The sequence below is a fragment of the Stenella coeruleoalba genome (assembly GCF_951394435.1).
Source record: "Stenella coeruleoalba genome assembly, chromosome: 7".
In the NCBI taxonomy this organism is placed as follows: domain Eukaryota; kingdom Metazoa; phylum Chordata; class Mammalia; order Artiodactyla; family Delphinidae; genus Stenella; species Stenella coeruleoalba.
This window is the reverse complement of record NC_137153.1, coordinates 109,851,059-109,877,930: the sequence shown is the minus strand read 5'-3', so window position 1 is coordinate 109,877,930 and position 26,872 is coordinate 109,851,059. Positions and strand designations below refer to the sequence as shown.

General features: G+C 48.6%; 1 protein-coding gene across 5 annotated transcripts in view; it reads left to right on the top strand.

Annotated features, from left to right (window-relative positions):
• The first annotated feature begins 13,002 nt into the window (after positions 1-13,002).
• The window catches only part of GGTA1 (glycoprotein alpha-galactosyltransferase 1 (inactive)), a 66,434-nt gene continuing 52,564 nt past the window's right edge, over positions 13,003-26,872 (top strand). For 2 of the 5 annotated variants that reach the window (XM_079926024.1, XM_079926023.1), the window contains exon 1: positions 13,003-13,336. The gene's annotated coding sequence lies outside the window, so the exon portion shown is untranslated. The remainder of the gene's footprint in view (positions 13,337-26,872) is intronic. The other 3 variants (XM_079926021.1, XM_079926020.1, XR_013829030.1) reach the window with 2 other exon arrangements.

Genomic DNA, 26,872 nt, shown 5'->3' with positions numbered 1-26,872 from the left:
GCTCACCACTGCACACAAGCACACACTCCCTGTCACTCAGCCCTGCAGCCGCACACACTGAAACACACACTCACCCTTCAAAGGCACCCACACACTTATGCGTGCAGACACACATCCAGACACCAATATGCATCCCTGCCTCACCTCCATCACAGGCACGAACAGGCACGTTCAGAAGGACATACAGGAACGCACACGCGGCCACACGTGCGCGCCACTCAAGGAGTCACACATGTACTCTCGTGCATATTTGTTCAATGATCAGAACCAGAGAGCAGTTAACGTGTGCCCGGCGCTGTCTAGGCGTGCGGAGGCATGGACTCACAGACACACATTCAAACGTATCTGTGCACATACACATGCATACTCAAGCATACACACAGTCTCAAAGGCAGACACATATATGCACACTCACACACACGTAGACAACAAATACACACAACTGCTCTCCAGGCACACAGCCAGGTTTTTTTTTTTTTTCCCCAGCTTTATTGAGATATAATTGGCCACACACAGTTTGATTTCTCAGTGAGTGAAAATAACAAGGGGTGTTGTTTCTTGAGATGTCTTGCCTTGGTGGCCTCTTCCTGCCGCCCCCTCCCTCATCCTTTCTCCCTTTCCTGCTCTCCCTTCCCCTTTCATCCCTCCTCTCCTTCTTTCTTCTCCCAAAGTCTGTCTCCTGTTTTACTCAGGAAATGGGTGGCTACAACCCTGTTACAGTTATAAGAAATTCAACCTGAAAATCTGTGGGCTTGGATTTCTTTCTTCTCTGGCGTTGCTCCAACACTTTTTCTTTCTTTTTTTTACTGAAGTATAGTTGATTTACAATATTGTGTTAGTTTCAGGTGTACAGCAGAGTGATTCAGTTATACATACATTTTTTTCAGATTCTTTTGCATTTTAGGTTATTACAAGGTATTGAATATAGTTCCCTGTGCTATACAGCAGGTCCTAGTTGATTATCTATTTTATATATAGTAGTGTTTATATGTTAATCCTAAACTCCTAATCTATCTCTCCCTCTCCCTCTCCCCTCTGGTAACTGTAAGTTTGTTTTCTATGTCTGTGAGTCTGTTTCTGTTCTGTAAATAAATTCATTTGTATCATTTTTTAGAGCCCATGTATAAGTGATACCATATGATACTTGTCTTTCTCTATCTGGCCCACTTCACTCAGTATGGCAATCTCTAGGTCCATCTATGCTGCTACAAATAACAATATTTCATTCTTTTTTATGGCTGAGTAATATTCCATCACACACACACACACACACACACACACACACACACACTACATCTTCTTTATCCATTAGTCTGTTGGTAGACACTTCGCCAAACCCTTTTTTGTTCAGATCAACCTGACTGCTTTTAGCTGAGGGTAGGGCCAGATGCTGATGACATCCTGGAAAAAAAAAAAAAAAAAAAGTAAAATCTGTCCTGGAACCCAAAGTTTGAAGAATTTGGTTGGAAAGCTAGAAGGACGAGAAAAGGATCTAATCTTTGGCCACAGGGTACACCTTTTGCCCCAACTGTCAGACCCAATCCCCTCACCTTAGGAAGAAAGGATTGAGGCTGTGGAAGACGCAGAAACTTTGCTTAGGCAAGGGCTTGTACCCAGGTGTCTCTGTATCCTGTTCTGAGCAATTTTCCTCACACCAGGCATACCAACCAACGGTCTAATGAGGCTGGATGATGAAGATGATGGTGGTGATAATGATGATGGTGATGTTGATAATGGGGACACTGATGATGGTGATGATGATGTTGATGATGGTGATGATGGTGATGATGGTGATGGTGATAATGATGTTGGTGATGTTGATAATGGTGACACTGATGATGGTGATGATGATGTTGATAATGGTGATGTTGATGATGGTGATGTTGATAACGGTGATGGTGATAATGATGTTGGTGATGGTGATAATGGTGATGGCAGTGATGCTGGTGATAATGATGATGATGGTATTAGTGGTGGTGATGAGGGTACCAACTCACATATAGTATCTACTTCATGCCAGGCTCTCTTCTACACTCTTTAGTAAATTATTACCCACATTTTCAGATGAGGCAGTTAAGGCACAGAGGTGACATCACTTGCTCAGGATCACATAACTAGTAATAAGGGCTGGCAAATTCAGAGAAGGTATTGCCTTGACTCATAAATGCTCCGTAGGCAGGACGCTAGACCGGAGAGGGCCTGGGGAGACCGCCCCACCCCATGGGGTCACTGTACAGACGGGGCATCTGGAGTCCAGGGGAAGGGACTTCCTCAGGTCACCCAGTAAGGCAGCAGCAGAATCTCTTTCAGGGAGACTTCCAGTGCTGACACTTAACAAAGCCAGGACTCTTCAAGATGGAGAGTCCCACTTTACAGAAAGAAGAAAGCCACAGTTACAGTCAACCCCAGTCTGGACGAAAGCACTGGCAATCCTCTAAAAATGATCCACGGTCAAGGCAGCCGTTCAGTTTTGTCCAGGACCCCAGCAAGTGCAGGTACAGCATGGGGAGAGACCAGTTGCCATAGTGAGCATTCAAAATGAGGGACTTCCCTGGCGGTCCAGGGGTTAAGGCTCCGCGCTTCACTGCAGGGGGCGCCTGTAGGATCCCACGTGCTGCAAAGCTCAGCCAGAAAAAAAAATGGAGGTCATGCCCCCACATTCTGTGCAAAAAGAGACACAGGACTGGATTCTTGGGTACCTTGGTTTTGCCTACGGTTATGATTTGAGATGACCCAAGAATGCTCATCCCCTGTATCTTCCCCTTCTAATTCCTGACATTCCACCATTTAAGGTTCATTCCTCTGTGTCCTGATAACCATCACAGCCATCATACACTGCCAGCTGCCTCACATACCTCATCTCATTGGATCCTGGGAGGGAGGCTTCCTCATTACACAAATACAGAGACTGAGGCCCTGAAAAGGGCTGCATCTTGATCAAAGACCCCAGCTAGTAATGGTCAAGCCAAGATGGGGGCCCAGGTTTGTTGGAATTCAGGAGTTTCTCTCTTTACTGGGGCAGCCACCGGTAACCTGGGGTCCTCCTGGGTATGACTTCTGCCTCTAGAAGTAGGGTGGCATGGAACATTCATGTGGGATGCCTCCAGGTGTGTGTGAGTCTGGGGGCATGAAGAATGGTAATATAGAAGGTGAAGCACTGGAGGAACTAAGAAGCTGCCTAATGGGGACACACAGAACCCGGCACAGAGCCTCAGGGCAGCGACCTCCTGACAGGGTTGCAAATCAGAAAAACAAACCAGGTTCCCAGTGCGTCTTTCTTTGACAAGCCACAGATCAAAAGACAAATGGACACAGATTTTAATCAACTTTTTTAGCTAAAGAAGGGTTTGTGTTTGGTTTTTAATTAAAAAAAAATCTAAGGGCTTCCCTGGTGGCGCAGTGGTTGAGGGTCCGCCTGCCGATGCAGGAGACACGGGTTCGTGCCCCGATCTGGGAAGATCCCACATGCCGCGGAGCGGCTGGGCCCGTGGGCCGTGGCCGCTGAGCCTGCGCGTCCGGAGCCTGTGCTCCGCAGCGGGAGAGGCCACAACAGTGAGAGGCCCGCGTACCACAAAAAAAAAAAAATCTAAGAAATACATGCTTACAATAAGTAGTGAAGTGACTATGGGTCGGGGGGAGCATCCCAGGCAGAGGGAACAGCAGGTGCAAAGGCCCAGGTTTGGATTGTACTTGACCAGTTTGAGCGACAGCACAGGGGAGGATGTGGCTGGAGCCTAGGGGGCCCAAGAAGCGTGGTGGGAGGTGAGGGACCAGGTAGCCAGGTTGTGCCTGAGCTGAGATCTACAGGGTGAGGAGGGGTTAACAAAGTACAGAGAGAATAGCATGGCCGGGGGGGTGGGGGGACCTCATTCCCACTGGGTTTAGTGATCCAAGAATTCAAAGAAAAACTTTATATAATTGATGATGGGAGCTCACATTTCTTTGATGCCTTATTATATTCCGAACCTCTTTTGTAAGAGCACGCTTTATCTCATTTTTTATCTTAACATACCCCTGGGAGGTAGAGATAATTACCCCATTTTATAGATAAGATAACTGAGGCTCAGGAAGTTTAAGTGGTTTTTTTTTTTCCCCTCAAGGTCACCAGGCTTGTGGAATTGCAGAAACAAAGCTTGAACCTGAGCTGATCCCAGGCTTGTTCTACTACAAATTTTATTTTTTAATTTATTTTGGCTGCCCTGGGTCTTAGTTGCAGCATGCGGGATCTAGTTCCCCGACCAGGGATCAAACCCAGGCCCCCTGCATTGGGAATGCAGAGTCTTAGCCACTGGACCATCAGGGATGTCCCTACAAATTTTATTTCTAATGCCCAGAAGATAACATTCAAACCCTTGAGAAGACCCAGGACATTAGCTTCTTTAAGTTGTGTTTTTATTTTATTTATGTGCTTAATTTTTAAAAATAGAGGAGAATTCCCTGGTAGTCCAACAGTTAGGAATCTGTGCTCCCACTGCAGGGGGCAAGGGTTCTATCTTTGGTTGGGGAACTAAGATCCTTCATGCCATGGTGTGCCAGAAAAATAAAAAAATTAAAAAAAATTTTTTTCTTAATAAAAAAACTATTAAAAAAATAAAAAATAAAAAATAGATAAGACATTCTCAGGGAATAACAATCCAGATGTATAAAAGGGTTTACAGTAGAAGTGTCCTCCCAACCCCTGCCCTTCGCTCAAGTGGATTATTTCTTTGATCTTTTTCGAAGGTTGAGAGGAACACACTTTTAACACTGGTGGAATGTAGCTTTATAAGTTTTGGTTGCAAAGGTAAAATTTTATTTCAACTGGTAGAATTCTTTGGCCCTGGAAGCACTAACTGTTTTCCAAAATGAACCCAAGAGCCTTAAAGTATTTGGCTTTCTCCCTGTTTCTGCCTTTTGAAATTAGACGTATATAAATGCCAGAGGTGGAATTTAATATCATTAGAAAACAAATGACTTCCAAGTACAAAACGAAGTAAAAAGGATATTTCCTCTCCTGGAGATGATGATTTTTAATAGCATTTCCTTGGATCAATAAAGGATGGAGAAGCTGATGGGCCTGAAAGGAGCCAAGTCAGCCTCTGCTCTCCTGGGCTTGTCAATTCCTCCCACCTTATTTATTGTCAAACTGGAAGGAAAGCAATTATCTGTTGCCAGTCCCAAGTCAGAAAGCCTTTCTTTCCTTCCCTCGCTCCCTCCCTCCTTCCTCCCCCACCCCCTTCCTTCCCTCAGTAGGGGAGGAAAACACGTTTCCTTTACCCTCTTATGTGCTGTTTGTGCAGCCTGCAAATTAAACTGACAAAGACAGATTAACAGGAGAAAAAGGCATATGTTCCTTCATTGATGCTAATATTTTTACACGTGTGGGGGCTTCACAGGAAAAAAAGTGAAAACCCAAAGAAGTGGTTAGACTTGAGGGGCTTATCCACCATTTTAACACAGGACAATAAATGGTGGTGAAGTGACTAGACAAAAGGGAAAGGAGTTGGGGCTACTAAGGGCGGTAAACTGCAGGAAGGTAAATATACCCAGGGTGGGGAAGCTAATGGAAGATAAGGGTAATTTCAATCAGGTTTGTTTATGCAGTCTCATCTTGATCTCTGCTGATAAAGGTTGTTCTCCTCCTCCTGGTATGAGTTGGAGGTGGGGAGGTGGGGTACCTCACAAGGAGAATTCATGTCACCTTTACTAAGGGAAATTTATGCCCTGCTTTTAGAAAGATAAGGGGGGAGGTGGTGGCAGAGAGTTTTTCCTGTGTCTGCTGCTTCTCACTTGCCTTCAGCTCAAAATAATCTTTATGCCAAAGTGGCATTTATTTTTTCTTTCTTTCTTTTTTTTTTTTTTGGCGGTACTCGGGCCTCTCACTGTTGTGGCCTCTCCCTTGCGGAGCACAGGCTCCGGACGCGCAGGCTCAGCGGCCATGGCTCACGGGTCCAGCCGCTCCGCGGCATGTGGGATCTTCCCGGACTGGGGCACGAACCCGTGTCCCCTGCATCGGTAGGCGGACTCTCAACCACTGCGCCACCAGGGAAGCCCCGAAGTGGCATATTCTTGAGGGTGGCATATTCTGATTGCCTTAACTAACTTCTTTCCTCCCTTCCTTCCTCCCTCCCTTCCTTCCTTCCTTCCTTCCTTCCTTCTTTCCTTCCCTCTTTCCTTTCTGGCTCCTGCTTTCTCCTTCCTTCCCTTGTGACCTTATTTTTCAGTGACTGTGACAGCACTGGTGGGACTATCCCTTCAGAGATAACCTCCATCATGCCACCCTCCCTTCCCAGGGATACTCCAGAGGCTCCCTTCTCAGGAAAGGGTAAAAGGCGAATTCCTGGTCCTCCCCTTCCAAGCTCCTCTGCTTCAGCCCCTCAGCCCCAGGCTGGTGGCCCCGTGGCCCCCAGGGTGGACCTCGCCTGTCCCGTCCTCTGACCTTTGCACGAGCCGCTCTCCTCCCAGCTGCCGTCCGGCATCCCCGCTTCCTCCTCTGTGCTCAATCACCTACTTCTCCTGACTAGCTCAACCACTTCTGGAAACTGCTTTAAAACGTTTTCCCACTCTAGCCCTGGGAGTTTCCCCTCCTGTCTGGGGCTGGGCAGCATGTGAGAGAATTAGGAATGAAACCCAGCTCCGAAAAGTTCTACTTAGTGATTTTGAGGCAGCCGCTCCCGCATCTGAATCTCATTTCCTCATCTGTAAGCGGAGCGCTGTGACTGGCCATCTCCTGGGGCGCCAGGGCCCTGGGTGTCTCTGGATCTGAGGAAGCTTCGCATTTCCTGGAGCCGGGATTCCTGTGGGAAGGGCTCACCAGACTCTGCGGACCCTGGTCCTCCCCACCAGACCACCCTCGCTGATAGGCTCTTCCCCACAAAAACCTCAACGAGGCAATTTTCCTTCCACCGAGAACCTTCTGGATTCACATTCCAAACCCTGCCTGCCAGAGGTCACCTCAACTCAGTGTTTCTGACACGGAGAATCTGAGGGAGAAAGGGACCTTGGCAAGAGGGGAGGCCAGGGTGACAGCAGGGAGGTTTGCTGACCGTGTGGATGAGGCAGCGTATGAAGACCCTAGTGAAGTGTCCTTCGTCTATCTGGGCACCCATCTCTCCACTCAGTCAGCACGTGCCCATCACACGTGTCTTGTGTGCCAGGTATGTGCTGGGGGTACGATGTCACAGGATAGATGTGGCCAGGGACGGATGCAGCCAAATGGAAAGTTCTGTCCATACACTGATGTTAAGTGACACGAAGGGGACACCTGGGAACCCTGACCCCGTGGCATTTCACTCAGGACCTTAACCAGGTGTGAAAACTGAAGAAGAAGATGTGTCTTTTCCTGTTTATTTGCAGGGGTTCCTTGTAGACTCTGGATACCAATCCTTTTCTGTTTTCTACGTTGCAAACATCTTCTCCCAGTCTCTGGTTTGCCCATTCATTCATTGTGGTATCTTTCCTGTACGTTTTGTATTTTAATATAGTCACGTATCCATATTATTCTTTAAGGTCAGCACACTGTGTGTGTGTGTGTGTGTGTGTGTGTGTGTGTGTGTGTGTTTAAATAAACTCTTACCTATCTGAGGTAATACTGATACTTTCCTCTGAAAGTTTTAAAGTTTCTCTTTTCTTTCAGATCAGTTACCCATTTGTCAGGTGGCGGGGTGTGTGTGTGTGTGTGTGTGTGTGTGTGTTAGGAATCTGATTTTATTTTACTTTTTGTATGGATAGCCAGTTGCTCAGAAACACTTTTTAAAATTGTGATAAAATTTGTAGAACATAAAATTCACATTTAAATGGGTAAGCCACGCTTACGTGCACAGGTCAGTGGTATTGAATGCATTCACCGTGTTGTGCCAGCCTCACTACTATCTAGTTCCAGAGTCCAGGAGGAGACCATGTATCCATTCAGCAGTCACTCCCACTCTCCCTCCCAAGCTCCTGGCAACCTCTTATTTGCTTTCTGTCTCTGTGAGTTTGCCTCTTTTGGGTATTTCCTATAAACTGAGTCATACAATACAAGGTCTTTCGTGTCTGACTTCTTTCACTCAGCATAATGTTTTCAAGGTTCATCCATGTGGTAGTGTGAATCAGTATTTCATTCCTTTTTATGCCGAATAATACTCCATTGCATAGATGTACCACGTTTTATTTATCCAGTCATTGCTTGAAGGACACTTGGGTTGCTTCCACTTTTCTGCTACTGTAAATAGCAATGCTATGAACATTCCTGCACAAATTTTTGTTTGCACACCTGTTTCCAATTCTTTTGGGTCCAGCAACACTTTCTGAAGTCTGTTCTTCCCCTGCTGATCTGCAGTCCCACTTCTGGTCGACACTGAGTTTCCACATGTGTGTGGGTCTCTTTCTATGCTCCTTATTCTGTCCCCGTGGTCCAAAAATCCATCCTGGCACCAACCCTACACTGTTAGAGTGATGCTAAGCTTTCCAGCACATACTTATGGCTCTTTTTCCTCCCACCTAGAGACTTTTGCACGTGGCTCTGCTTGGGTCACTCTCCCTCAAGTCTTCATCTAGCCAACTCCTCCTTCTCCTGGTCTCAGGGTCCTGTGCACCCTGTATTTATCCCTCAGAGCCCTGATCACAATGGTCCTGAAATCATTGATTGGGTGGGTCTTGGTTTAATGTCTGGGCTGCAGACTCCTCCAGGGCTATAATGCTGTCTCACTTGTTTGCCTGGATGTCCTCAGCTTGAAGAACAGGGGCTGACAGATAGTAGGGTCCCAATAAGTATTTGTTAAAAGGATGAAGGAGGTAAGGGAGGAAGGTCTTCTGGCCCCAGAGCACTTTGGTCATACCTAGAGAGAAGGTTGAACGAAATTACTTAAATTGCCTGTGCCTCGGCTTTCTTCCCTGGAAAATGGGGATGTGATTAGGGTGTGCAGAGGATGAAGTGAGCTCAGGTGTGTTCGAGGCGCTTGGAGCAAAGCCTAGCAAGTGATCAGAGCTACTTGTGTTTACCTGCCCCGCACTTCGCCTCCGTGAACTCCTCGAACGCGGTGATGATCCTGTAGGCTCTAAAGCCTTTTCTCTAACAGTTGATTGATCAAATCCCATTTTGATTTTGCCCCTCCCATGAACTAGTCATCTTATTCCCGTTCAGTATACGATGTAAAGGAGTCTGAGACGGGAAGAACGATTCATCTAAGGCCTTAAACCTAGACGCCCTGACCCCAGAGCTAACGTATGTAATCTTGAAGCTGTTTTCCAGCTCAGCGATCCAGTCGCTGGAACTGCCAGTTAGATTTTGAGAACTATATATAGCTCCTCCCAAAACAAAACAAGACCAAACAACAACAACAGCAACAACAAAAAACCCTTCCAGATCCATAGTATTGACTTAAATTATTTTTATTTTATTGTTACTGAAATAGGTATAAACCTGAAATTAAGCAGGAAGTCCTCATGCTCAGAGCTCTATAAACAAACCATAAAACCAAAACAAAATTTCTACGTAGATACAAACACAACCTCAAAACCAATAAGATCCAAACCAACAGCATTAAATTAATGTGATTGATGATGTGTTGCTGAAATCAAATCTCTTGCATCAAGTTTAATGGTAGCAGAGTGGTGTTTTTACATGTCTCATCTCCTGTGTCATCTTTTTTTTTCTTAACATCTTCATTGGAGTATAATTGCTTGACAATGGTGTGTTAGTTTCTGCTGTATAGCAAAGTGAATCAGCTATATGTATACATATATCCCCATATCCCCTCCCTCTTGCATCTCCCTCCCACCGTCCCTATCCCATCCCTCTAGGTGGTCACAAAGCACGGAGCTGATCTCCCTGTGCTACACGGCTGCTTCCCACTAGCTATCTATTTTACATTTGGTAGTGTATATATGTCCATGCCACTCTCTCACTTCGTCCCAGCTTACCCTTCCCCCTCCCCGTGTCCTCAAGTCCATTCTCTACATCTGCATCTTTATTCCTGTCCTAGGTTCTTCAGAACCTTTTTTTTTTTTAGATTCCATATATATGTGTTAGCATATGGTATTTGTTTTTCTCTTTCTGACTTACTTCACTCTGTATGACAGTCTCTAGGTCCATCCACCTCACTACAAATATCTCAATTTCATTTCTTTCTATGGCTGAGTAATATTCCATTGTATATATGTGCCACATCTTCTTTATTCATTCATCTGTCGATGGACACTTAGGTTGCTTCCATGTCCTGGCTATTGTAAATAGAGCTCCAATGAACACTGAGGTACATGATTCTTTTTGAATTATGGTTTTCTCAGGGTATATGCCCAATAGTGGGATTGCTGGGTCATATGGTAGTTCTATTGTTAGTTTTCTAAGGAACCTCAAACTGTTCTCCATAGTGGCTGTATCAATATACATTCCCACCAACAGTGCAAGAAGGTTCCCTTTTCTCCACACCATCTCCAGCATTTATAGTTTGCAGATTTTTTGATGATGGCCATTCTGACCAGTGTGAGGTGATACCTCGTTTTAGTTTTGATTTGCATTTCTCTAATGATCAGTGATGTTGAGCATCCTTTCATGTGTTTGTTGGCAACCTGTATATCTTCTTCGGAGAAATGTCTATTTACGTCTTCTGCCCATTTTTGGATTGGGTTGTTTGTTTTTTTGATACTGAGCTGCATGAGCTGCTTGTATATTTTGGAGATTAAACCTTCGTCAGTTGCTTCGTTGGCAAATATTTTCTCCCATTCTGAGGGTTGTCTTTTTGTCTTGTTTATGGTTTCCTCTGCTGTGCAAAAGATTTTAAGTTTCATTAGGTCCCATTTGTTTATTTTTGTTTTTATTTCCATTCCTCTAGGAGGTGGGTCAAAAAGGATCGTGCTGTGATTTATGTCATAGAGTGTTCTGCCTAAGTTTTCCTCTAAGAGTCTTATAGTGTCTGGCCTTACATTTAGGTCTTTAATCCATTTTGAGTTTATTTTTGTGCATGGTGTTAGGGAGTGTTCTAATTTCATTCTTTTACACGTAGCTGTCCAGTTTTCCCAGCACTGCTTATTGAAGAGGCTGTCTTTTCTCCACTGTATATTCTTGCCTCCTTTATCAAAGATAAGTTGACCATATGTGCATAGTTTTATCTCTGGGCTTTCTATCCTGTTCCATTGATCTATATTTCTGTTTTTGTGTCAGTACCGAACTCTCTTGATTACTGTAGCTTTGTAGTATAGTGTGAAGTCAGGGAGCCTGATTCCTCCAGCTCCGTTTTTCTTTTTCAAGATTGCTTTGGCTATTCGGGGTCTTTTGTGTTTCCATATGAATTGTGAAATTTTTTGTTCTAGTTCTGTGAAAAATGCCAGTGGTAGTTTGATAGGGATTGCATTGAATCTGTAGATTGCTTTGGGTAGTATAGTCATTTTCACAATGTTGATTCTTCCAATCCAAGAACATGGTATATCTCTCCATCTGTTTGTATCATCTTTAATTTCTTTCATCAGTATCTTATAGTTTTCTGCATACGGGTCTTTTGTCTCCTTAGGTAGGTTTATTCCTAGGTATTTTATTCTTTTTGTTGCAGTGGTAAATGGGAGTGTTTCCTTAATTTCTCTTTCAGATTTTTCATCCTTAGTGTATAGGAGTGCAAGAGATTTCTGTGCATTAATTTTGTATCCTGCTACTTTACCAAATTCATTGATTAGCTCTAGTAGTTTTCTGGTAGCATCTTTAGGATTAGAATTACTATCATAGTTTCCTTTAAAAAAAAAACAAACAAACTCATTTATTATCCAGTTTGATGGGCTGAGCAATTTAAACAATGCATTCTCAAATGCAATAATGAAAATTGGGAAATAATACACTTGGTATGACATCACTCATTGTATATTTACAGTGATACTCACCACGAATGAACTATTACAAGTGACTTCTCCAAAGACAATCATGGAGCATTTTATGCTTTTGCAAAGTATTTATTGTACTGATTGCCATGGAACTCCTCCTTCCTGAGCCACTGTGTGGGGTTGATGATTCAATTCTCCCACTGATTACTCCACTGCGCCCATCAGGAAACTTTGTTCTCCCAAGCTCCAAGACCTCACCTGGCCCCCTGCAGCCTCTGTGTATCCTTCAAGTATTCAATCAGGCCTCTGTTCTTTTCTCATTAGCACGGAACAATTAAAATTATACACCACACCCAGGCTCTGTGCCATTTTCATGGTGTCAAATTATAGTTCCAATGCATTAAAATACTTGAGAAGCTAATTTCTTAGTCTCTGAAATTGAAGTTCAATGGCAGATGATCCTGGCAAAAGAAAATGTTGAGTTTTGCACCAGCAAAATAGATGGTCTGGGAGCCCAAGAAGTGAGGTGACCGTCGTGGTTACCAGTGTAGGACTAAATGAGCCAGATGTACCTGCATCAACCCACCAAAGTGAATGGTTGTCATACAGGCCACAGAAGCACAAACTCTGAAATAGATTTTTTTTTTTCTTTAGTTCCCTTCTAAAATAATTCTAGTCGAGAACCCCAGGGCGTGTATAGAGTTCTGTTTGAGAAACTCTGGGCCCAAAGACCACTAAGTCTGCGAACAAACCTGGGCAGGGGCCGCGCTAGGTGCCCAGTGACCAGCCCCTCCAGTCGGGAGCTCAGGACTTGGAGGACTTGGGTCGGGGGGAGCTCAGAACTTGGCGGGGGGGTGGGGGGGCTCCAGCGAGAGCAGCTCCAGCCCGCAGGCCTGTCGCTGTCTACCTCTGCGCCCTTCCTTCCCCAGGAAACAAATGGTAGATCAGACCTCCCAGGCTCTCCGCTCCCCCCGTGTTTGGCGGGGCGCCAGGGCACCGGGGCCCCTTCCTGCGGTAAGGGGAGACAGACCCCACCCCACCCTCCGATGCTCCGGGTCCCCGCCACCCCTCCCCCACCACGTGCAGGCCCGGGAAGGCAAAGAGGCCCAGCCACCGTCACCAGGGATTTTCTTTTCTTTTTTTGCTGGTTTCAGGCTTTTTTCTGCCTGAGTGAAAATGAAACAAACACCCCCTGCGCCTCCCCGCCACCAGACACACACGCACACCGGCAGTCGTGCACTCGCGCGCCCGGCCTCCCAACCGCCGTGTCCGGGGCGGGACCCTCTCTGCACAAACAGCCGCGGGCCGGGCCGAGCGGGGAGCGCGCCGCCCGCTGCCCAGCGCTCGCCCGCTTCCTCGCGCCCCTGCCCGCCGCGCGCTGCCCGCCGCCCCGGAGGAGCGCCCGGCGGCCGGCCGGCCCGAGCGCAGGCGGCACACCCCGCCCCGGCACGCCCCGCCGGGCTCGGGCAGAGGCAGCGCGCCGACTGTTCGGGCAGCCGAGGACGACGCCGGGGCCGGGAGCCGAGGCGCAGGTCAGCCCCGAGCGCGCCCAGCTTCTGCGGATCAGGTGGGTCCCGCGGGGCGCCGCCCGAGCCCCCAGAGGCCGCGAGCCGAGCCCGGCCCGGCCCTGGGCGGCGGGCGCCGAGTGAGGGCGGCGCGGGGAGAGGACGGGCCACCGCGCTGGCCCTGCCCTGTTGCTGCCCTGCCTGTGTCCCCGCTTTTGTTCTTGTCGCTACCACTGCGCCCTACTCCGACCCCGTTTCTGTCCCCGCCTCTGCCCAGCCTTCCAGACTCGGGCCAGAAGGGCCGCGGGGTGGGCTTCCCACGGGGTTCGTGAGGTGGAGGCGGGAGAGGGCAGGCTCAGGGGCCGCGGAGCTGGACCACCGAGGAAGTCTCGAAAGGAGAGAGGGTCCTGCCCCCGTGTAAGGAGCAGGGTGGGGGAAGGGCTCCATCGCCCAGGACCAGATGGGAAGAGGATGCCTCCGGGAAGGGGGAGCCTGGGAGGGTGAAGTGAGGGGCGCAGGAACCCCCGAGAGCCGGGGCACGGAGCGGGAGAGGTCGGGGAGCTCAGAGAGCCGAGGAGCAACCCAACACCCAGCACCGGGAAAGTTTCAAACGTTGTAACTTTGGCAGCTACCAGGCCTGCTGCATCGGGGTGATGGGAGGCGAAGCCCTTCAGGTCTTCAGACCACCACGTTCCCACTCAAAGGGACACCACTCCGCGTTTGAAAATGGCAGAAAAACAGCTAAACAGAGTGATTGCACAAACTCTTGAAAGGCGTCCAAGAAACAGTAAAGTGGAAAAAAATGTCAGCGCGCGAAGAGAGAAAGCAGAGCGACTTGAGATTCCCCAATCTTCCCGCGGGCCAGGGAGGGAGGGAGGGAGGCGCGGAGGCTGTCGGCGAGCTCGCTCCTCCCCCAGGAGAGACCCGAGACCCCGGCGGCTGCGTTTGTAGCTCTGCTTGTGGTTTGCGCTCCTTCTGGCCGCTGAGCAGGCCTTGCTGCCTCCTTCATTTACTTAGAAATAGGTGGGTCTCAGGGGGCAGGAAGTACGGGGTGAGGGTGGGGGGAGCCCTGGCCTCGCTGCCTCCTAGCCGGGAAACCCTTTCCCAGGGAGAGCCTCAGTTTCCATAACTACGAAATAGAGATACTGCAGTGAGTAAAGAAATGCCAAGTGCCAAGGGGCTGTGTATGTGCGTGTGTGTGGGCGCGCGTGTGTACGTAGGGGAAGGATGTGGATGGTCTGTTGTACTTCTGCGCTTCTTTGGCTAAACTCAGCACTTTTTACCTTGCTCGGAGTTAATTCTGGGTGTACCTTGCCTCCCCTACCAGGCTGGGGGGCAGGTGCAGATTCCCAGTTATTGTTACATGTAACAGGTACGCAATGACTGAATAAGACAGAGCTGAAAAAGTCCCTAGGGTTTACCCGGTCAGGGAGATTTAAAACTCTGCCCCAGAGAAGACTAGGGTCCTCGCTCAAGGGGCACCATGGTGGGGGAGGGGAGCCTAGGCGGCAGGGCTCTGGTCCTTACCTTACCTCTTTCAGGCAGAACCGGTTCAGTTCTGCCTTTGCCTCTTCTATATATTAGGAAACCCCAGAGGCTGTTTTTGGTATCAGATTCTTCAGATCCAGTCTGATCTGGCCATCTTTGGTGGAGAAACTAAATCTAGAGGTGCGCACGGTGATCTGGGCAAGATCCGCCAGTGGCCAGGCCTGGCCAGGAAACCTGTCTCCTTAGTCCTAGGTCAGCAATGCCTTTTCCTGGCCCTGGTGGCTCTGAGCCACCGGCTCACCTCTGAGCACCAACCAGCCTAGACCCTAACTCCAGGGCCCCAGGGCTGCCTCCCTACCCTTGAGGGAGAAGAAGCCCAGGAGTCTCATCCTCTGAGCTTTCCAGGCCTTCAGTGGGCCTTTCACATGCAAGTTGGTTTCACAGGCTGAGGCCAAAAGAATTAGGTTCCCCAGAAACTAGTCAGCACACTGCCCCTTTCTTAGCCCAGCCCAACAGGTATCATCGACCTCCTTTATAGTTGGGGAGATGAAGGTGCAGAGAGGTCAAGTAACTCGCTCGTGGGCACTCAACTCCTAAATTGCAGCCGGGATTTGAAAGCAGCTCTGTCTGGCTCTAAGGCTTCTGCTCTTTGCATTACATCATCTCTCATGATGGCTAGAGAACAGCTAATGGACAGATGTCATTGAGATAGGGGCAAGGGTGAGGGGAGAATGGCCGAAAGGGGGGCTGGGTTAAGGGGGAGGCTGGACATTAATATAGGTGCATTCACAGCGTAAATATAATTATTGATATATTTGAACTGAATGTGTTTTCTGCCCTGTACATTGTCTTTATTTTAGCTTTTATTTTCTAGACACTTTAGAATTATTTTCTTTTCCTAATTTTTAACTGAAGTATAATTTCCATATGATAAAATCCACAGACGGTAAGTATTGGGTTCAACAAGTTTTGAAAGCTGTTTGCACCTATGTAACCACCACCCAAAATGAGATATGAAATATTTGCATCATCTTAGAAAGTTCCCATTTCCAGTGAATTTTCCTTCTGCCCTTCCAAGCAACCATTTTCTGATCTTCCTCACCATTGATTGATTTTGCCTGCTCCTGGACCTCACATAAATGGAATCATACTGTGTGTCTCTTTCACGTCTGGCTTATTTCACTCAACCTGATGTTTGTTAAATTCACCTGTGTTATTGTGTATATGAGTAGTTTGTTCCTTTTCAGTGCTGAGTCGTATTCCATTTTATGGATATACCATCATTTGCGTATTTATTCTCCTGATGATGAATATTTGGGTTATTTCCAATCTGGGCTAGTCTTTCTTTCTTTCTTTTTTATTTTTGGCTGCATTGGGTCTTTGTTGCTGCGTGCAGGCTTTCTCTAGTTTTGCCGAGCAGGGACTACTCTTCATCGAGGTACACAGGCTTCTCACTGCAGTGTCTTCTCTTGTTGCGGAGCATGGGCTCTAGACACGCGGGCTCAGTAGTCGTAGCGCACAGGCTTAGTTGCTCCGCAGCATGTGGGATCTTCCCAGACCAGGGATCAAATCTGTGTCCCCTGCATTGGCAGGTGGATTCTTAACCACTGTGCCACCAGGGAAGTCCCTGGACTATTATTTCTGGTAGAAATCTTTTGTGGTCATTTGCTATCACTTAGAAGTGAAATTGTTGGGTCATAGAGTATACCATTTTACATCCCCACAGCGATGTATACGACATAATTATTCCACATCCTTGACAATATTTGGTATTGTCTGTCTTTTAAATTTTTTTTAAACTTTTTTTTTTTTTGCAGTACACGGGCCTCTCACTGTTGTGGCCTCTCCCGTTGCGGAGTACAGGCTCCGGATGCGCAGGCTCAGCGGCCATGGCTCACGGGCCCAGCCGCTCCGCGGCATGTGGGATCTTCCCGGACCGGGGCACGAACCCGCGTTCCCTGCATGGGCAGGCGGACTCTCAACCACTGCGCCACCAGGGAAGCCCTGTCTTTTTTTTTTTTTTTTTTTTTTTTTTTTGCGGTACGCGGGCCTCTCACTGTTGTGGCCTCTCCCGTTGCGGAGTACAGGCTCCGGATGCGCAGGCTCAGCGGCCATGGCTCACGGGCCCAGCCACTCCGCGGCATGTGGGATCTTCCCGGACCGGGGCACGAACCCGCGTTCCCTGCATGGGCAGGCGGACTCTCAACCACTGTGCCACCAGGGAAGCCCTGTCTTTTTTATTTTAGCCATTTTAGTACCTGGATAATGGTGTCTTATACCTTCTGTTTTTTGGGGGTTTTTTTTTTTGCGGTACACTGGCCTCTCACTGTTGTGGTCTCTCCCGTTGTGGAGCACAGGCTCTGGACGCGCAGGCCCAGCGGCCATGGCTCACGGGCCCAGCCGCTCCGCGGCATGTGGGATCCTCCCGGACCGGGGCACGAACCCGTGTCCCCTGCATCAGCAGACGGACTCTCAACCACTGCGTGACCAGGGAAGCCCCTATATCTTCTGTATTTATGATGGAATTATAAGAGTTCTTGAGGAACACAACATGATCGGGGCAAAGAATATGAAACAAGATGGTGGTGTGGAGGCCACTGTGAGCCATGACTCCAGAGGGAAGGAACCAAATGGTGGCTGGAATTGTGACCTTAGGAACAGGAATTTACGAGCTCTGGAGAGCTCTCTATATATCAACTGAGATTTAAAGATCTGGTCCTTGTGCTCTATAAATACACAAGCTGACTCATGCTCATGGCTTTAAATGCTACCTGTATAGCAATCATCTTTACCTCCAGTTCAGATCTCTGTTGTAGGCTCCCAAGTCACATGTTTTTCTTGTTTTTTTTGTTTTTTTTTTTTTGCGGTATGCGGGCCTCTCACTGTTGTGGTCTCTCCCGTTGCGGAGCACAGGCTCCGGACGCGCAGGCCCAGCGGCCATGGCTCACGGGCCCAGCCGCTCCATGGCATGTGGGATCCTCCCGGACCGGGGCACGACCCTGTGTCCCCTGCATCGGCAGGCGGACTCTCAACCACTGCGCCACCAGGGAAGCCCCCCAAGTCACGTGTTTAACTGCCCTTTGGGTATCTCTTCTTGGATGTCTCAAAGGCACTGCAGACTGGACAAATCCAGAACAGAATTCATTATCTCCTGTTGGCATTTTGTCGTGGGTCATTGGATGGTGCCACTAGCTGAAAGAATATGGAAAGAGGAATGGGCAGGGAGACACTGAATTTAGTTCCAAGCTAAATGGTGTGGAGCAGTCAAGGAAGATAAAGACTGGGTTGCACTGGGCAATTAGGAGATTACTGAAATATACTGCGAGTGGTTTTGGTGGAGTGGAGGGCAGGTAAGCTAGATTGCTGGTAGGTGAGAGAGAAAGAACTGGAGATGGTGAGTAGAGTCAACTCTTTGAAGAAGTTTGTTTGAGAAAGTCAGAGGAGGGATTGAGCTATAGTTGGAGGAAGACAAGGTGAAGAAAAGGACTTTAGGATGGAAAAGATAAGTGAGATATAGGCTCAGGGGAAGGATTTAGTCCAGGAGAGTGAAGGAATGGCCAATACAGCAAGGTGCTGGGAGGAGTAGGGGGAGTGGGGAGGGTTGGCTTTGAAAAAAGATGGAGAAGCTTCATCAACTACAAAATTCTCTGTTGACTCTCCATGTGGACAACTCCTAATCATGACGTGTGAGGTTCTTCACCACCTGCTTCCGTCTCATCTCATATATATAGTGTATATCAGTTAGCTTTTGCTGCATAACAAACATCCCCCCCAACGCGTAGTTTATGACCACAAAGGTTTATTTATTACTCACACTACACGTCAGCTGGAGGGCAGTTGCAACTGCATGGTTTTGTAGATCTGCTCTGGGTGCCAGCCAGCCAGAATATCTGCTCCCTGTATCTTCTCCTCCCGAGACCCAGGCTGAAGCTGCTGCTTCTACCTGTTATCTGTTATTTTATGGTGAGAGCTGGAGGAAGAAAGAGATGATGTGATGCTTCTTAAAGTCTCTGAACTGGCTCATGATCACTTCTACTCATACTCCTTTGGTCATAGCCAGTCATATGACCAAGTCCAAAGTCAGTGGGACGGAGATATATGTCCTCTACCTATTGGCCTGGAGTGGATACTTGGGAACAGCAATCCACATATATTTGTTAGAAACTCCTTCACACAGGTCCCCACCTATCTTTCTCTCTCCAAACTAATCCCCATCACACTGCTCTTTGGTACCATTGTTCCCCTTTCCTGAAGCATGGCAATGGCCTTTCAAGTCTCTATATCCCTCTCTCTAGGCATCATCACCCCCGCCCCCACCCCTGGCCCAGCTGCCCCTGCTGAGTTGTTGTGCAGCTCTTTCAACCTGGACCCTGCTGCTGTGTGCTCCCTGTTCTCTGCTCCAGACTCGCGCCCTCCCGCACACCCTCTCCCTGCAGCCCAAGTCCTCTTTCTAGACACCAAATTGATTGGCATTTTCCATCTTTCCAAGACTCCCCTCTGCTCTCAGGATAAAGCACATATTCCTTTAGGTGACATCCAAGGTCTTTGAAATTCTCATCCCTCACCACCCCACCCCTTGGAACTTCTGCTCCAGCCTGAGGGAATGACTGCAATTCCTGAAACCCGCTCTGGGCTTTTCCCCATGCTGCTCCCTCTGCTTAGAACACCCGCCCCGCCTCCCCTGCAAGCCCACTCACAGACTCCTATTCATCCTTCAAGAGCCCCACAAACCTACTCACAGAATCCCACTCATCCTTCAAGACCCAGCTTAACCATCACCCTCTCTGAGATGGCAGTCTCTTCATCCTGCCCCCCATGAATTAGGCATTCCCTTTCCTCCCACCAGGTCTCTGGGCATCCTGCAGTACACACCCCAGATACATTCTGTCGCATGTCATCATTCCTCCCCTCCTCGACTATAAGCTGCTGGAGCACACTGTGCACATGACCACAGTGCTCTTTACCTGACCCACGCTGCTGGCTAAGAGTGGCCTCTGGAGGCCCACTGCCTGAGTTTGCACCCTAATGCCTGTCAGACCTGGGGCAAAATACCTCCCCTCTCAGCCTGGGCTGAAAGGTCTGCTGATAAAAGCTTCACCCTCAGTCCTGCGAGACGGAGGCCATGTAGGCCAGTCAGGGAAAACAAAAAGTAATGTACAGGGCTTCCCTGGTGGCGCAGTGGTTGACAGTCCGCCTGCCGATGCAGGGGACACGGGTTCGTGCCCCTGTCCGGGAGGAACCCACATGCCGCGGAGCGGCTGGGCCCGTGAGCCATGGCCGCTGAGCCTGCGCGTCCGGAGCCTGTGCTCCGCAACAGGAGAGGCCACAACAGTGAGAGGCCCGCGTACCGCAAAAAAAAAAAAAAAAAAGTACATTTGGACTGTGGACTGAAGGCAAAGGGGTCATCATTTAGTATACTTAACTCAATTATTTATAAAAGTCCTTGCAGGAACTTCCCTGGCAGTCCAGTAGTTAAGACTTTGCCTTCTAATGCAGGGGGTGCGGGTTCGATCCCTGGTCGGGGAGCTAAGATTCCACATGCCTCACGGCCAAAAAACCAAAACATAAAACAGAAGCAATAAGAAGAAAAAAAAAAAAAGAAGCAATATTGTAACAGATTCAATAAAGACTTTGAAAATGGTCCACATCAAAAAAATCTAAATAAATAAATAAAGTCCTTGCAGTTCTAAAAAGGGGAAGTAAAAATATGTCATCGAAATCTCCAGCCAAGGAACTAATCTGCTCACCTTGTCTCAATGCTGGCGTGGAGGCCACAGACCTCAGCTGCCTACGGTCAGGCTGTGGCTCTTGCCAGGACTTGGGCTCTGCCCTTATTGCCAAACAGAGTCTCTAAAGGAGAGGTGGCGAGGGCAGCAGGTTGGAGACCCGAGGCAGTGTGCTTACGTTTTGTGTCCCAGGGGAAACCGCACCCAGGCGTTCTCCAGGGAGCTGGTGTAGGGCCTGTCTTTCCTGCAGTGCCTGTCTCAGGCCGTGTGTGGTGGGCAGATGTGAAGGGCAGGCGAAAGCGTGGAGCTGCTGCTTGGGCCAGGTCCTAACTGGAGAGTGAGTGATCGGAGACAGAAGGAGCACATCCGGGAAGGCAGAGGGGGAAAGGATTTCTAGAAGGATGTGGTCAAGAGGGTTGCATGGCTGAGAGGATGGATAGAGGATTGGGCCCTGGAAGAGGTCGGCTGGCTATGGGTTGATCGCAAGAGCCTGGAGGGAACGGAAAAATACTGTAGAGTTGTTCTTACCAGAGGTCCCTACACTAGTGGACAGTTAGACAAGTGAGATCGTATATCCACCTTGCTTGAGGCTCACAGAAGCCCTGTGAAGTCGGCAAAGCAGGAATTATTCCCCCCATTTTACATGGGGGGAAACTGAGGCTTAGAGTTTTGATCTTTTGGCCAAAGTCTCTCAAGAACGAAGTGGCAGAACTGAGGCATGAAAGCCCAGCCTTGACTCCACACCTGATTTGGCTTGGAGACTCTGGTGGGCTGCGGGCAGGGGGAGTGAAGGTGATTCTGAAGGGGGGCCAGGGTGCTGGGGCACAGATCCATGCCCAGCCCAGCTGAGGGCTCCTGCCTGGCTCAGCCCAGAATTAGCCAGAGAGAGTGAAAAGTAGCAGCTGGAAGAGGTTGGAGAGAGAGAGGTAAGGTCTTGTAATTAGTTTTATTTATTTATTTATTTGGCTGTGCTGGGTTTTAGTTGTGGCATGCAGACTCTTAGTTGCGGCGTGCGAACTCTTAGCTGCGGCATGTGTGTGGGATCTAGTTCCCCGACCAGGGATCGAACCCGGGCCCCCTCCATTGGGAGCGCGGAGTCTGGACCACCAGGGAAGTCCCTTATGATTAAGGGACTTATATTAAGTTCTTCATAAAAGTTTCAAACTCCTTCCCACTCTGGGTGTTCTTATCTTCTGTAGACTTGCTTCACGTGCCCTGGACTTGGCCCCATATGGGGGGTGGGAGGGACACTAAAAAGAGCTTTGGGCTGAAGGTGAGCTCGTCTCGCCCCACTGAAGCTGGTGCTGCCAGCAGCAGGAGCTGTCGGAGCCTCAGCTTCTCTGTCAACAAAACGATACAAGGCTATGATCTGGCCGACTTCTCTCTGAGCAATATCTGCTGTTAAACAAAATGCAGACAAGTCCAAACCAACAGGAAGTGAACATTCAAACTAAAAATGTGCAAGGGAGAAGCAGCTGCTTTGGGCAGAGGGATCAAGTTTTGAGCCCCCATTTGTGAGTTTGGGTACCAGGAACTGGTTCTAAAAGTTACACCTCTTGCCAAGACTCATGCTTTGAATCACATATTCATTCAACATTCACTGAGCTGCCAGAACTTCATTGACTCATTGTTAAAGCATCCAGAATTTATTGAGCGTCTGCTACGTGCCCTGCGAGACACCTGAGATTAGCAGTGAATAGAGAGGTACCATCCCTGCCCGTGCAGAGGTAGAATTTAGCTTGGGAGACAGTCATTCAACAGCCAAGTGCACAGAGAGAGCCAAGAAGGAGAAATACGGGGTGGAGGGTCACAGGGGCCTGTAGCTGTCGGGGCAAGTAGTCAGAAAGGGCTTCCCTGAGGAAGTGACCTTCAAACTGCAGCCTGCAGGGGTTAGAGGCTGAAGGGGGAAGAGTATTTCAGGCACAGGGAGGAGGCTCTGAGAAGCAATCATCCTGATCTTCCCCATGGCCGTTCCAGAATCCAGATGGCCCTGGTGTCTGGAGCGACACCGAGGAGGGAGCGAGCCTGGGGCAATGGGTCAGCTGCCCAGCGGTGTGAGGTTGTGTTTGGTAGCATCTGCAGGCAGAAGCGCAGCTGTCCTTTCTCCTCCGTCAGGGAAACCACGAGTCCTCAAGCGGCCGGCCAGCTGTCTCCGAGAGGAACTTGCCCGGCATCTGTGGGGAACGACAAGACACTTTGCAAAATCAAGGGCGGGGTTTTCTCTAAGGGGAATATGGCTCCCGGAGAGCAGGGACTGGGTCTGGATTTGCTCTCGGTTGATCGACGGTTGTTTGTAGATTGGTATTTTTATTGCAAACTCTTATTTTCATATGTTAACCAGAGCTGTGCAGAGGAAGGGGGAATTAATATTCTCATGTGCAAATTGAGTGCTTAGGAATTCATTCCCTGGCATGAAAAGGCTTAGTAAACGTTTGCGGCTGGTATACTAAGAAGCACCTGAGAAGAGGCGCCGGTCAGGAGTCGTGGCTGCAGGCAGCCGAGGGAGCTTACGGCTCACCGGGGCAGAGGAGGCACGCATTGGAAGCATTTTTTGTTGTTGCTCACAGTATCCCTGGGGAAGCTGGAAAAGCAAGTTGCGCAGAACCAGTAGAGGTTGGACAACAGACCACACAGTTAGGCTCTCCCAACAGGAGCTAATTGTAGCTTTCGCTGCCACCGGAGCTGCCGTAACATTTCACTGGCATCTGAACCTTAGCGCTGCTTCCTTATGTTGCAAAGCTGACCAGGCCTGGGTCACTCTCCTGCATTCCAGGTGCAGATGAATGACCAGGGGGAGTGTTCGGCTCGTTCTGCTCTGGTGGTGGAAGAGGGTTCCTGACGCTGAGAAGTCACAAAATCCTCCAAAGTCACCAGAGATAGGGGGTCCAGTAGTGTCACAGAATCCTGCAGGTCTAAGGAGAGTCACAGGACCGCAGCTATGGGAGGGAAAAGTGTTCTGGGGAACTTCCAGAGGGGCAGCCTGGCCTTAGTCAAGTTATTGAACCCTGAACCTCAACATTCTCTGTGTAAATGGGTTGGCGTGGATTTAAGAGATAACCTGTGTGTCTAGTGCCTGACATGGTGCTTGTTATCATTATTATTGGTAGAAGTAGTAGTAACGTCACTCCGCCGTTATCAGAACAGTTATGTTCTCGAAGGAAGAAACCCAACGTACGAAAATCTAGAGGAATTCAGAAGTGACCGCACACTTTTACACAAACAGATTCTCTGCAGGGTGTTCCTTTAAATTTTTACCTCCCCAGTATACTTAGGATAGGAGTTAACTTATCAAAAATAAACCAGAGGAATGAATGCATCACCATCTTACAGACCCTTGTTAAATACTGTTGAAGAGAGCAGTTCTTTTGCAGGAATTGACAGATCTGTTTAGACTTCCGAGACTCGCTTCCTCCCTGTGGAAGCCTTAAAAAAGGAAGAGGGAAGTTCATGGCCACAGGACTGTAGCCACCGCCCTCACACACAGCCCCAGGAGGGTTGGGCTGCACCACCATACACTCTCCCCAGAAAAACAGACTCCCACAAACACAGAAGGCCTGGATTAGAGCTGGAGGCCATGGTATGCTGGTAAATGTTTCATGACCAGTTGAAAAATGAAAGCCCAGGGACTTCCCTGGTGGTGGAGTGGTTAGGACTCTACGCTTCCACTGCAGGGGGCACAGGTTTGATCCCTGCAAGCCACGTGGCCAGGCCAAAAAAAAAAAAAAGAAAGCCCTGATACATGGGATTTGCCAATTCCCATAGTATAGATATTTCCACTGTGACCAGTTTCTAGCGAAACTGGAGGAGCTGGGAGCATGCTGCTGTGGAGTATTTCCCACTGTGTCTAGATACAGCAGACATAATAACCTCAAGGGTATAGCATGTAGTAAAACAATTAGGAAGTGATAAGGTTTTTTGTTGTTGTTTTTTTTACATCTTTATTGGAGTAGAATTGCTTTTCAATGGTGTGTTAGCTTCTGCTTTACAACAAAGTGAATCAGTTATACATATACATATGTTCCCATATCTCTTCCCTCTTGCGTCTCCCTCCCTCCCACCCTCCCTATCCCATCCCTCTAGGTGGTCACAAAGCACCGAGCTGATCTCCCTGTGCTACGTGGCTGCTTCCCACTAGCTATCTATTTCACGTTTGGTAGTGTATATATGTCCATGACACTCTTTCGCTTTGTCACAGCTTACCCTTCCCCCTCCCCATATCCTCAAGTCCATTCTCTAGTAGGTCTGTGTCTTTATTCCTGTCTTACCCCTAGGTTCTTCATGACATTTTTTTTTCTTAGATTCCATATATATGTGTTAGCATACGGTATTTGTCTTTCTGATTTAGGAAGTGATGAATTTTGATGATTACCTTTTTTTTTTTTTTTTGCGGTACGCGGGCCTCTGACTGTTGTGGCCTCTCGCGTTGTGGAGCACAGGCTCCGGACACGCAGGCTCAGCGGCCATGGCTCACAGGCCCAGCCGCTCCACGGCATGTGGGATCCTCCCGGACCAGGGCACGAGCCGGCGTCCCCTGCATTGGCAGGCGGACTCTCAACCGCTGCGCCACCAGGGAAGCCCCTGATGATTACCTTTTATCTTACTGTAATTCACTGAGTTGTGAGTTTATAGAATTTAATTTTTAATAATGGCTGTGTTTAACAACTTGCTCGCCAAGTTCCTGAAAATTTAACAACTGGCTCTTGCAAGCCAGCATGAGCCAGCTCCAGGATGCTACTGGCTTGGGAGGTCCTTGGGGACTCCAGAGGACCCAGTGAAAATAGGCCATCCCCCCAAACAGCAGTTCCCCTACCCTCAGGCAGTCTCTAACATGCCAGCCTTTTTATTGGCTTTGTTACCCTTTTCCCCACCTGAAATTATGTCTTTAATGACTTGTTAATTATAATTATTGATTTTGTATATTTGTTTACCAACTAGAATGTGAGCTCTGTGAGAACAGAAGACTTTCCTGGGTGGTTCGTTGCCGAATCCCCAGTGCTTAGAACACTGCGTGCATGTAGTTGACCCTCAATAACCATGGATCAACTGCACGAGCAGAGACAGGGCTAGGACCCTTCGAGGGTTCAAATCCTGCCTCTGCTATGAAGTGCATCTTTCTTTTTTTTTAATTGAAGTATAGTTGATTTACAGTTGTGTTAGTTTCAGGTGTATAGCAAAGTGATTCAGATATATATATATATATATATATATATATATATATATATATACACACACACATGTTCTTTTTTCCTTATAAATTGTTGAAAGATATTGCGTATAGTTCCCTGTGCTATTCAGCAGGTCCTTGTCAGTTATCTGTTTTACATACAGCAGTGTGTATATGTTAATCCCCAAAGGGTGCATGTTTCCTTGAGCCTCTTCATCTGTAAAAGAAAAGAGTTTGAGCAGAGACCCCTAGGGTTCCCTTCAGGTATAAAAAGTCTCTGTACCTGACAAAGGCGTCCCTTCCCCACAGTGCAGCCAAACAGGGATTCTCAACTGAGCATCCTCAGGGGTAAAAGCCAGTGCACTGGTTGTTAGGACCGTCGGTTTTATTCTTTTCCTCCGAGGACAGCGTTCAACACTGAGTGCAGCATGGCTTCCCTTGAGCTGCCGTGACTGGCCCCATCCAGCTGTGAAGAGAGAGCGCCAGGCCCTGCCTGTTAAGGGGCAGCAGATATTTTGAGGCCTGTGGCATTTGCAGCTGGGTGAAATGCTCTAGGGTGAAGGAGGGAAGTCTTCCTGGGTGAGTCGTTCCAGCAGGATGGGCGCCCACAGCTCCACCAGGAACACAGAGCCCACTGGAGCCAAGTGGGGGCAGCCCTAGGAGGGAGGCAGGACAGGGACCCTACGTGTCTCCTGCATCGTGCTTTGCATCTTAGGACAGTGAGGTAAAAGACCGATCCTTTCCTTCTTCCTTTCTTTCTGGTCTCCCGTGGACCGGTCCTTTGGTAAAATACCGTAAACGCGAATTCCTCTCAATTTCTGTCCCTCCTCGTGGAGGAACAAACAGCATCTGTCCGCAGCCCCGCTTTGAGACTCACAGCAGCTGGTGGAAACAGGTGTTGGAGTCTCCTCCCTTTGCAGGTGAGAACACTGAGCCAGGTGGGGCTCAGGACCCTCCCTGGGTCCCTGAGGAGTGGAGGGAGATGGTGAGGCCCACACCTCCATGTCCCCAGGGGAGAGGCCACCAGCGCTGTCCGAGGGAGTCATCCTCATCCCTTCTCGAGGCTGAGATGACTGAATCCAGCCTCCTCTTCCCTGGGAGTTTCCAGGCAGAAGTAGGAACAGATAAACCCAATCCGCATCTTCTTCTGCATCTCATTGCCCTCCTCCACAAGGTCGTCCCCCTCCAGGGCAAGGTGGAGATGGTCCGGGACCCTCCCT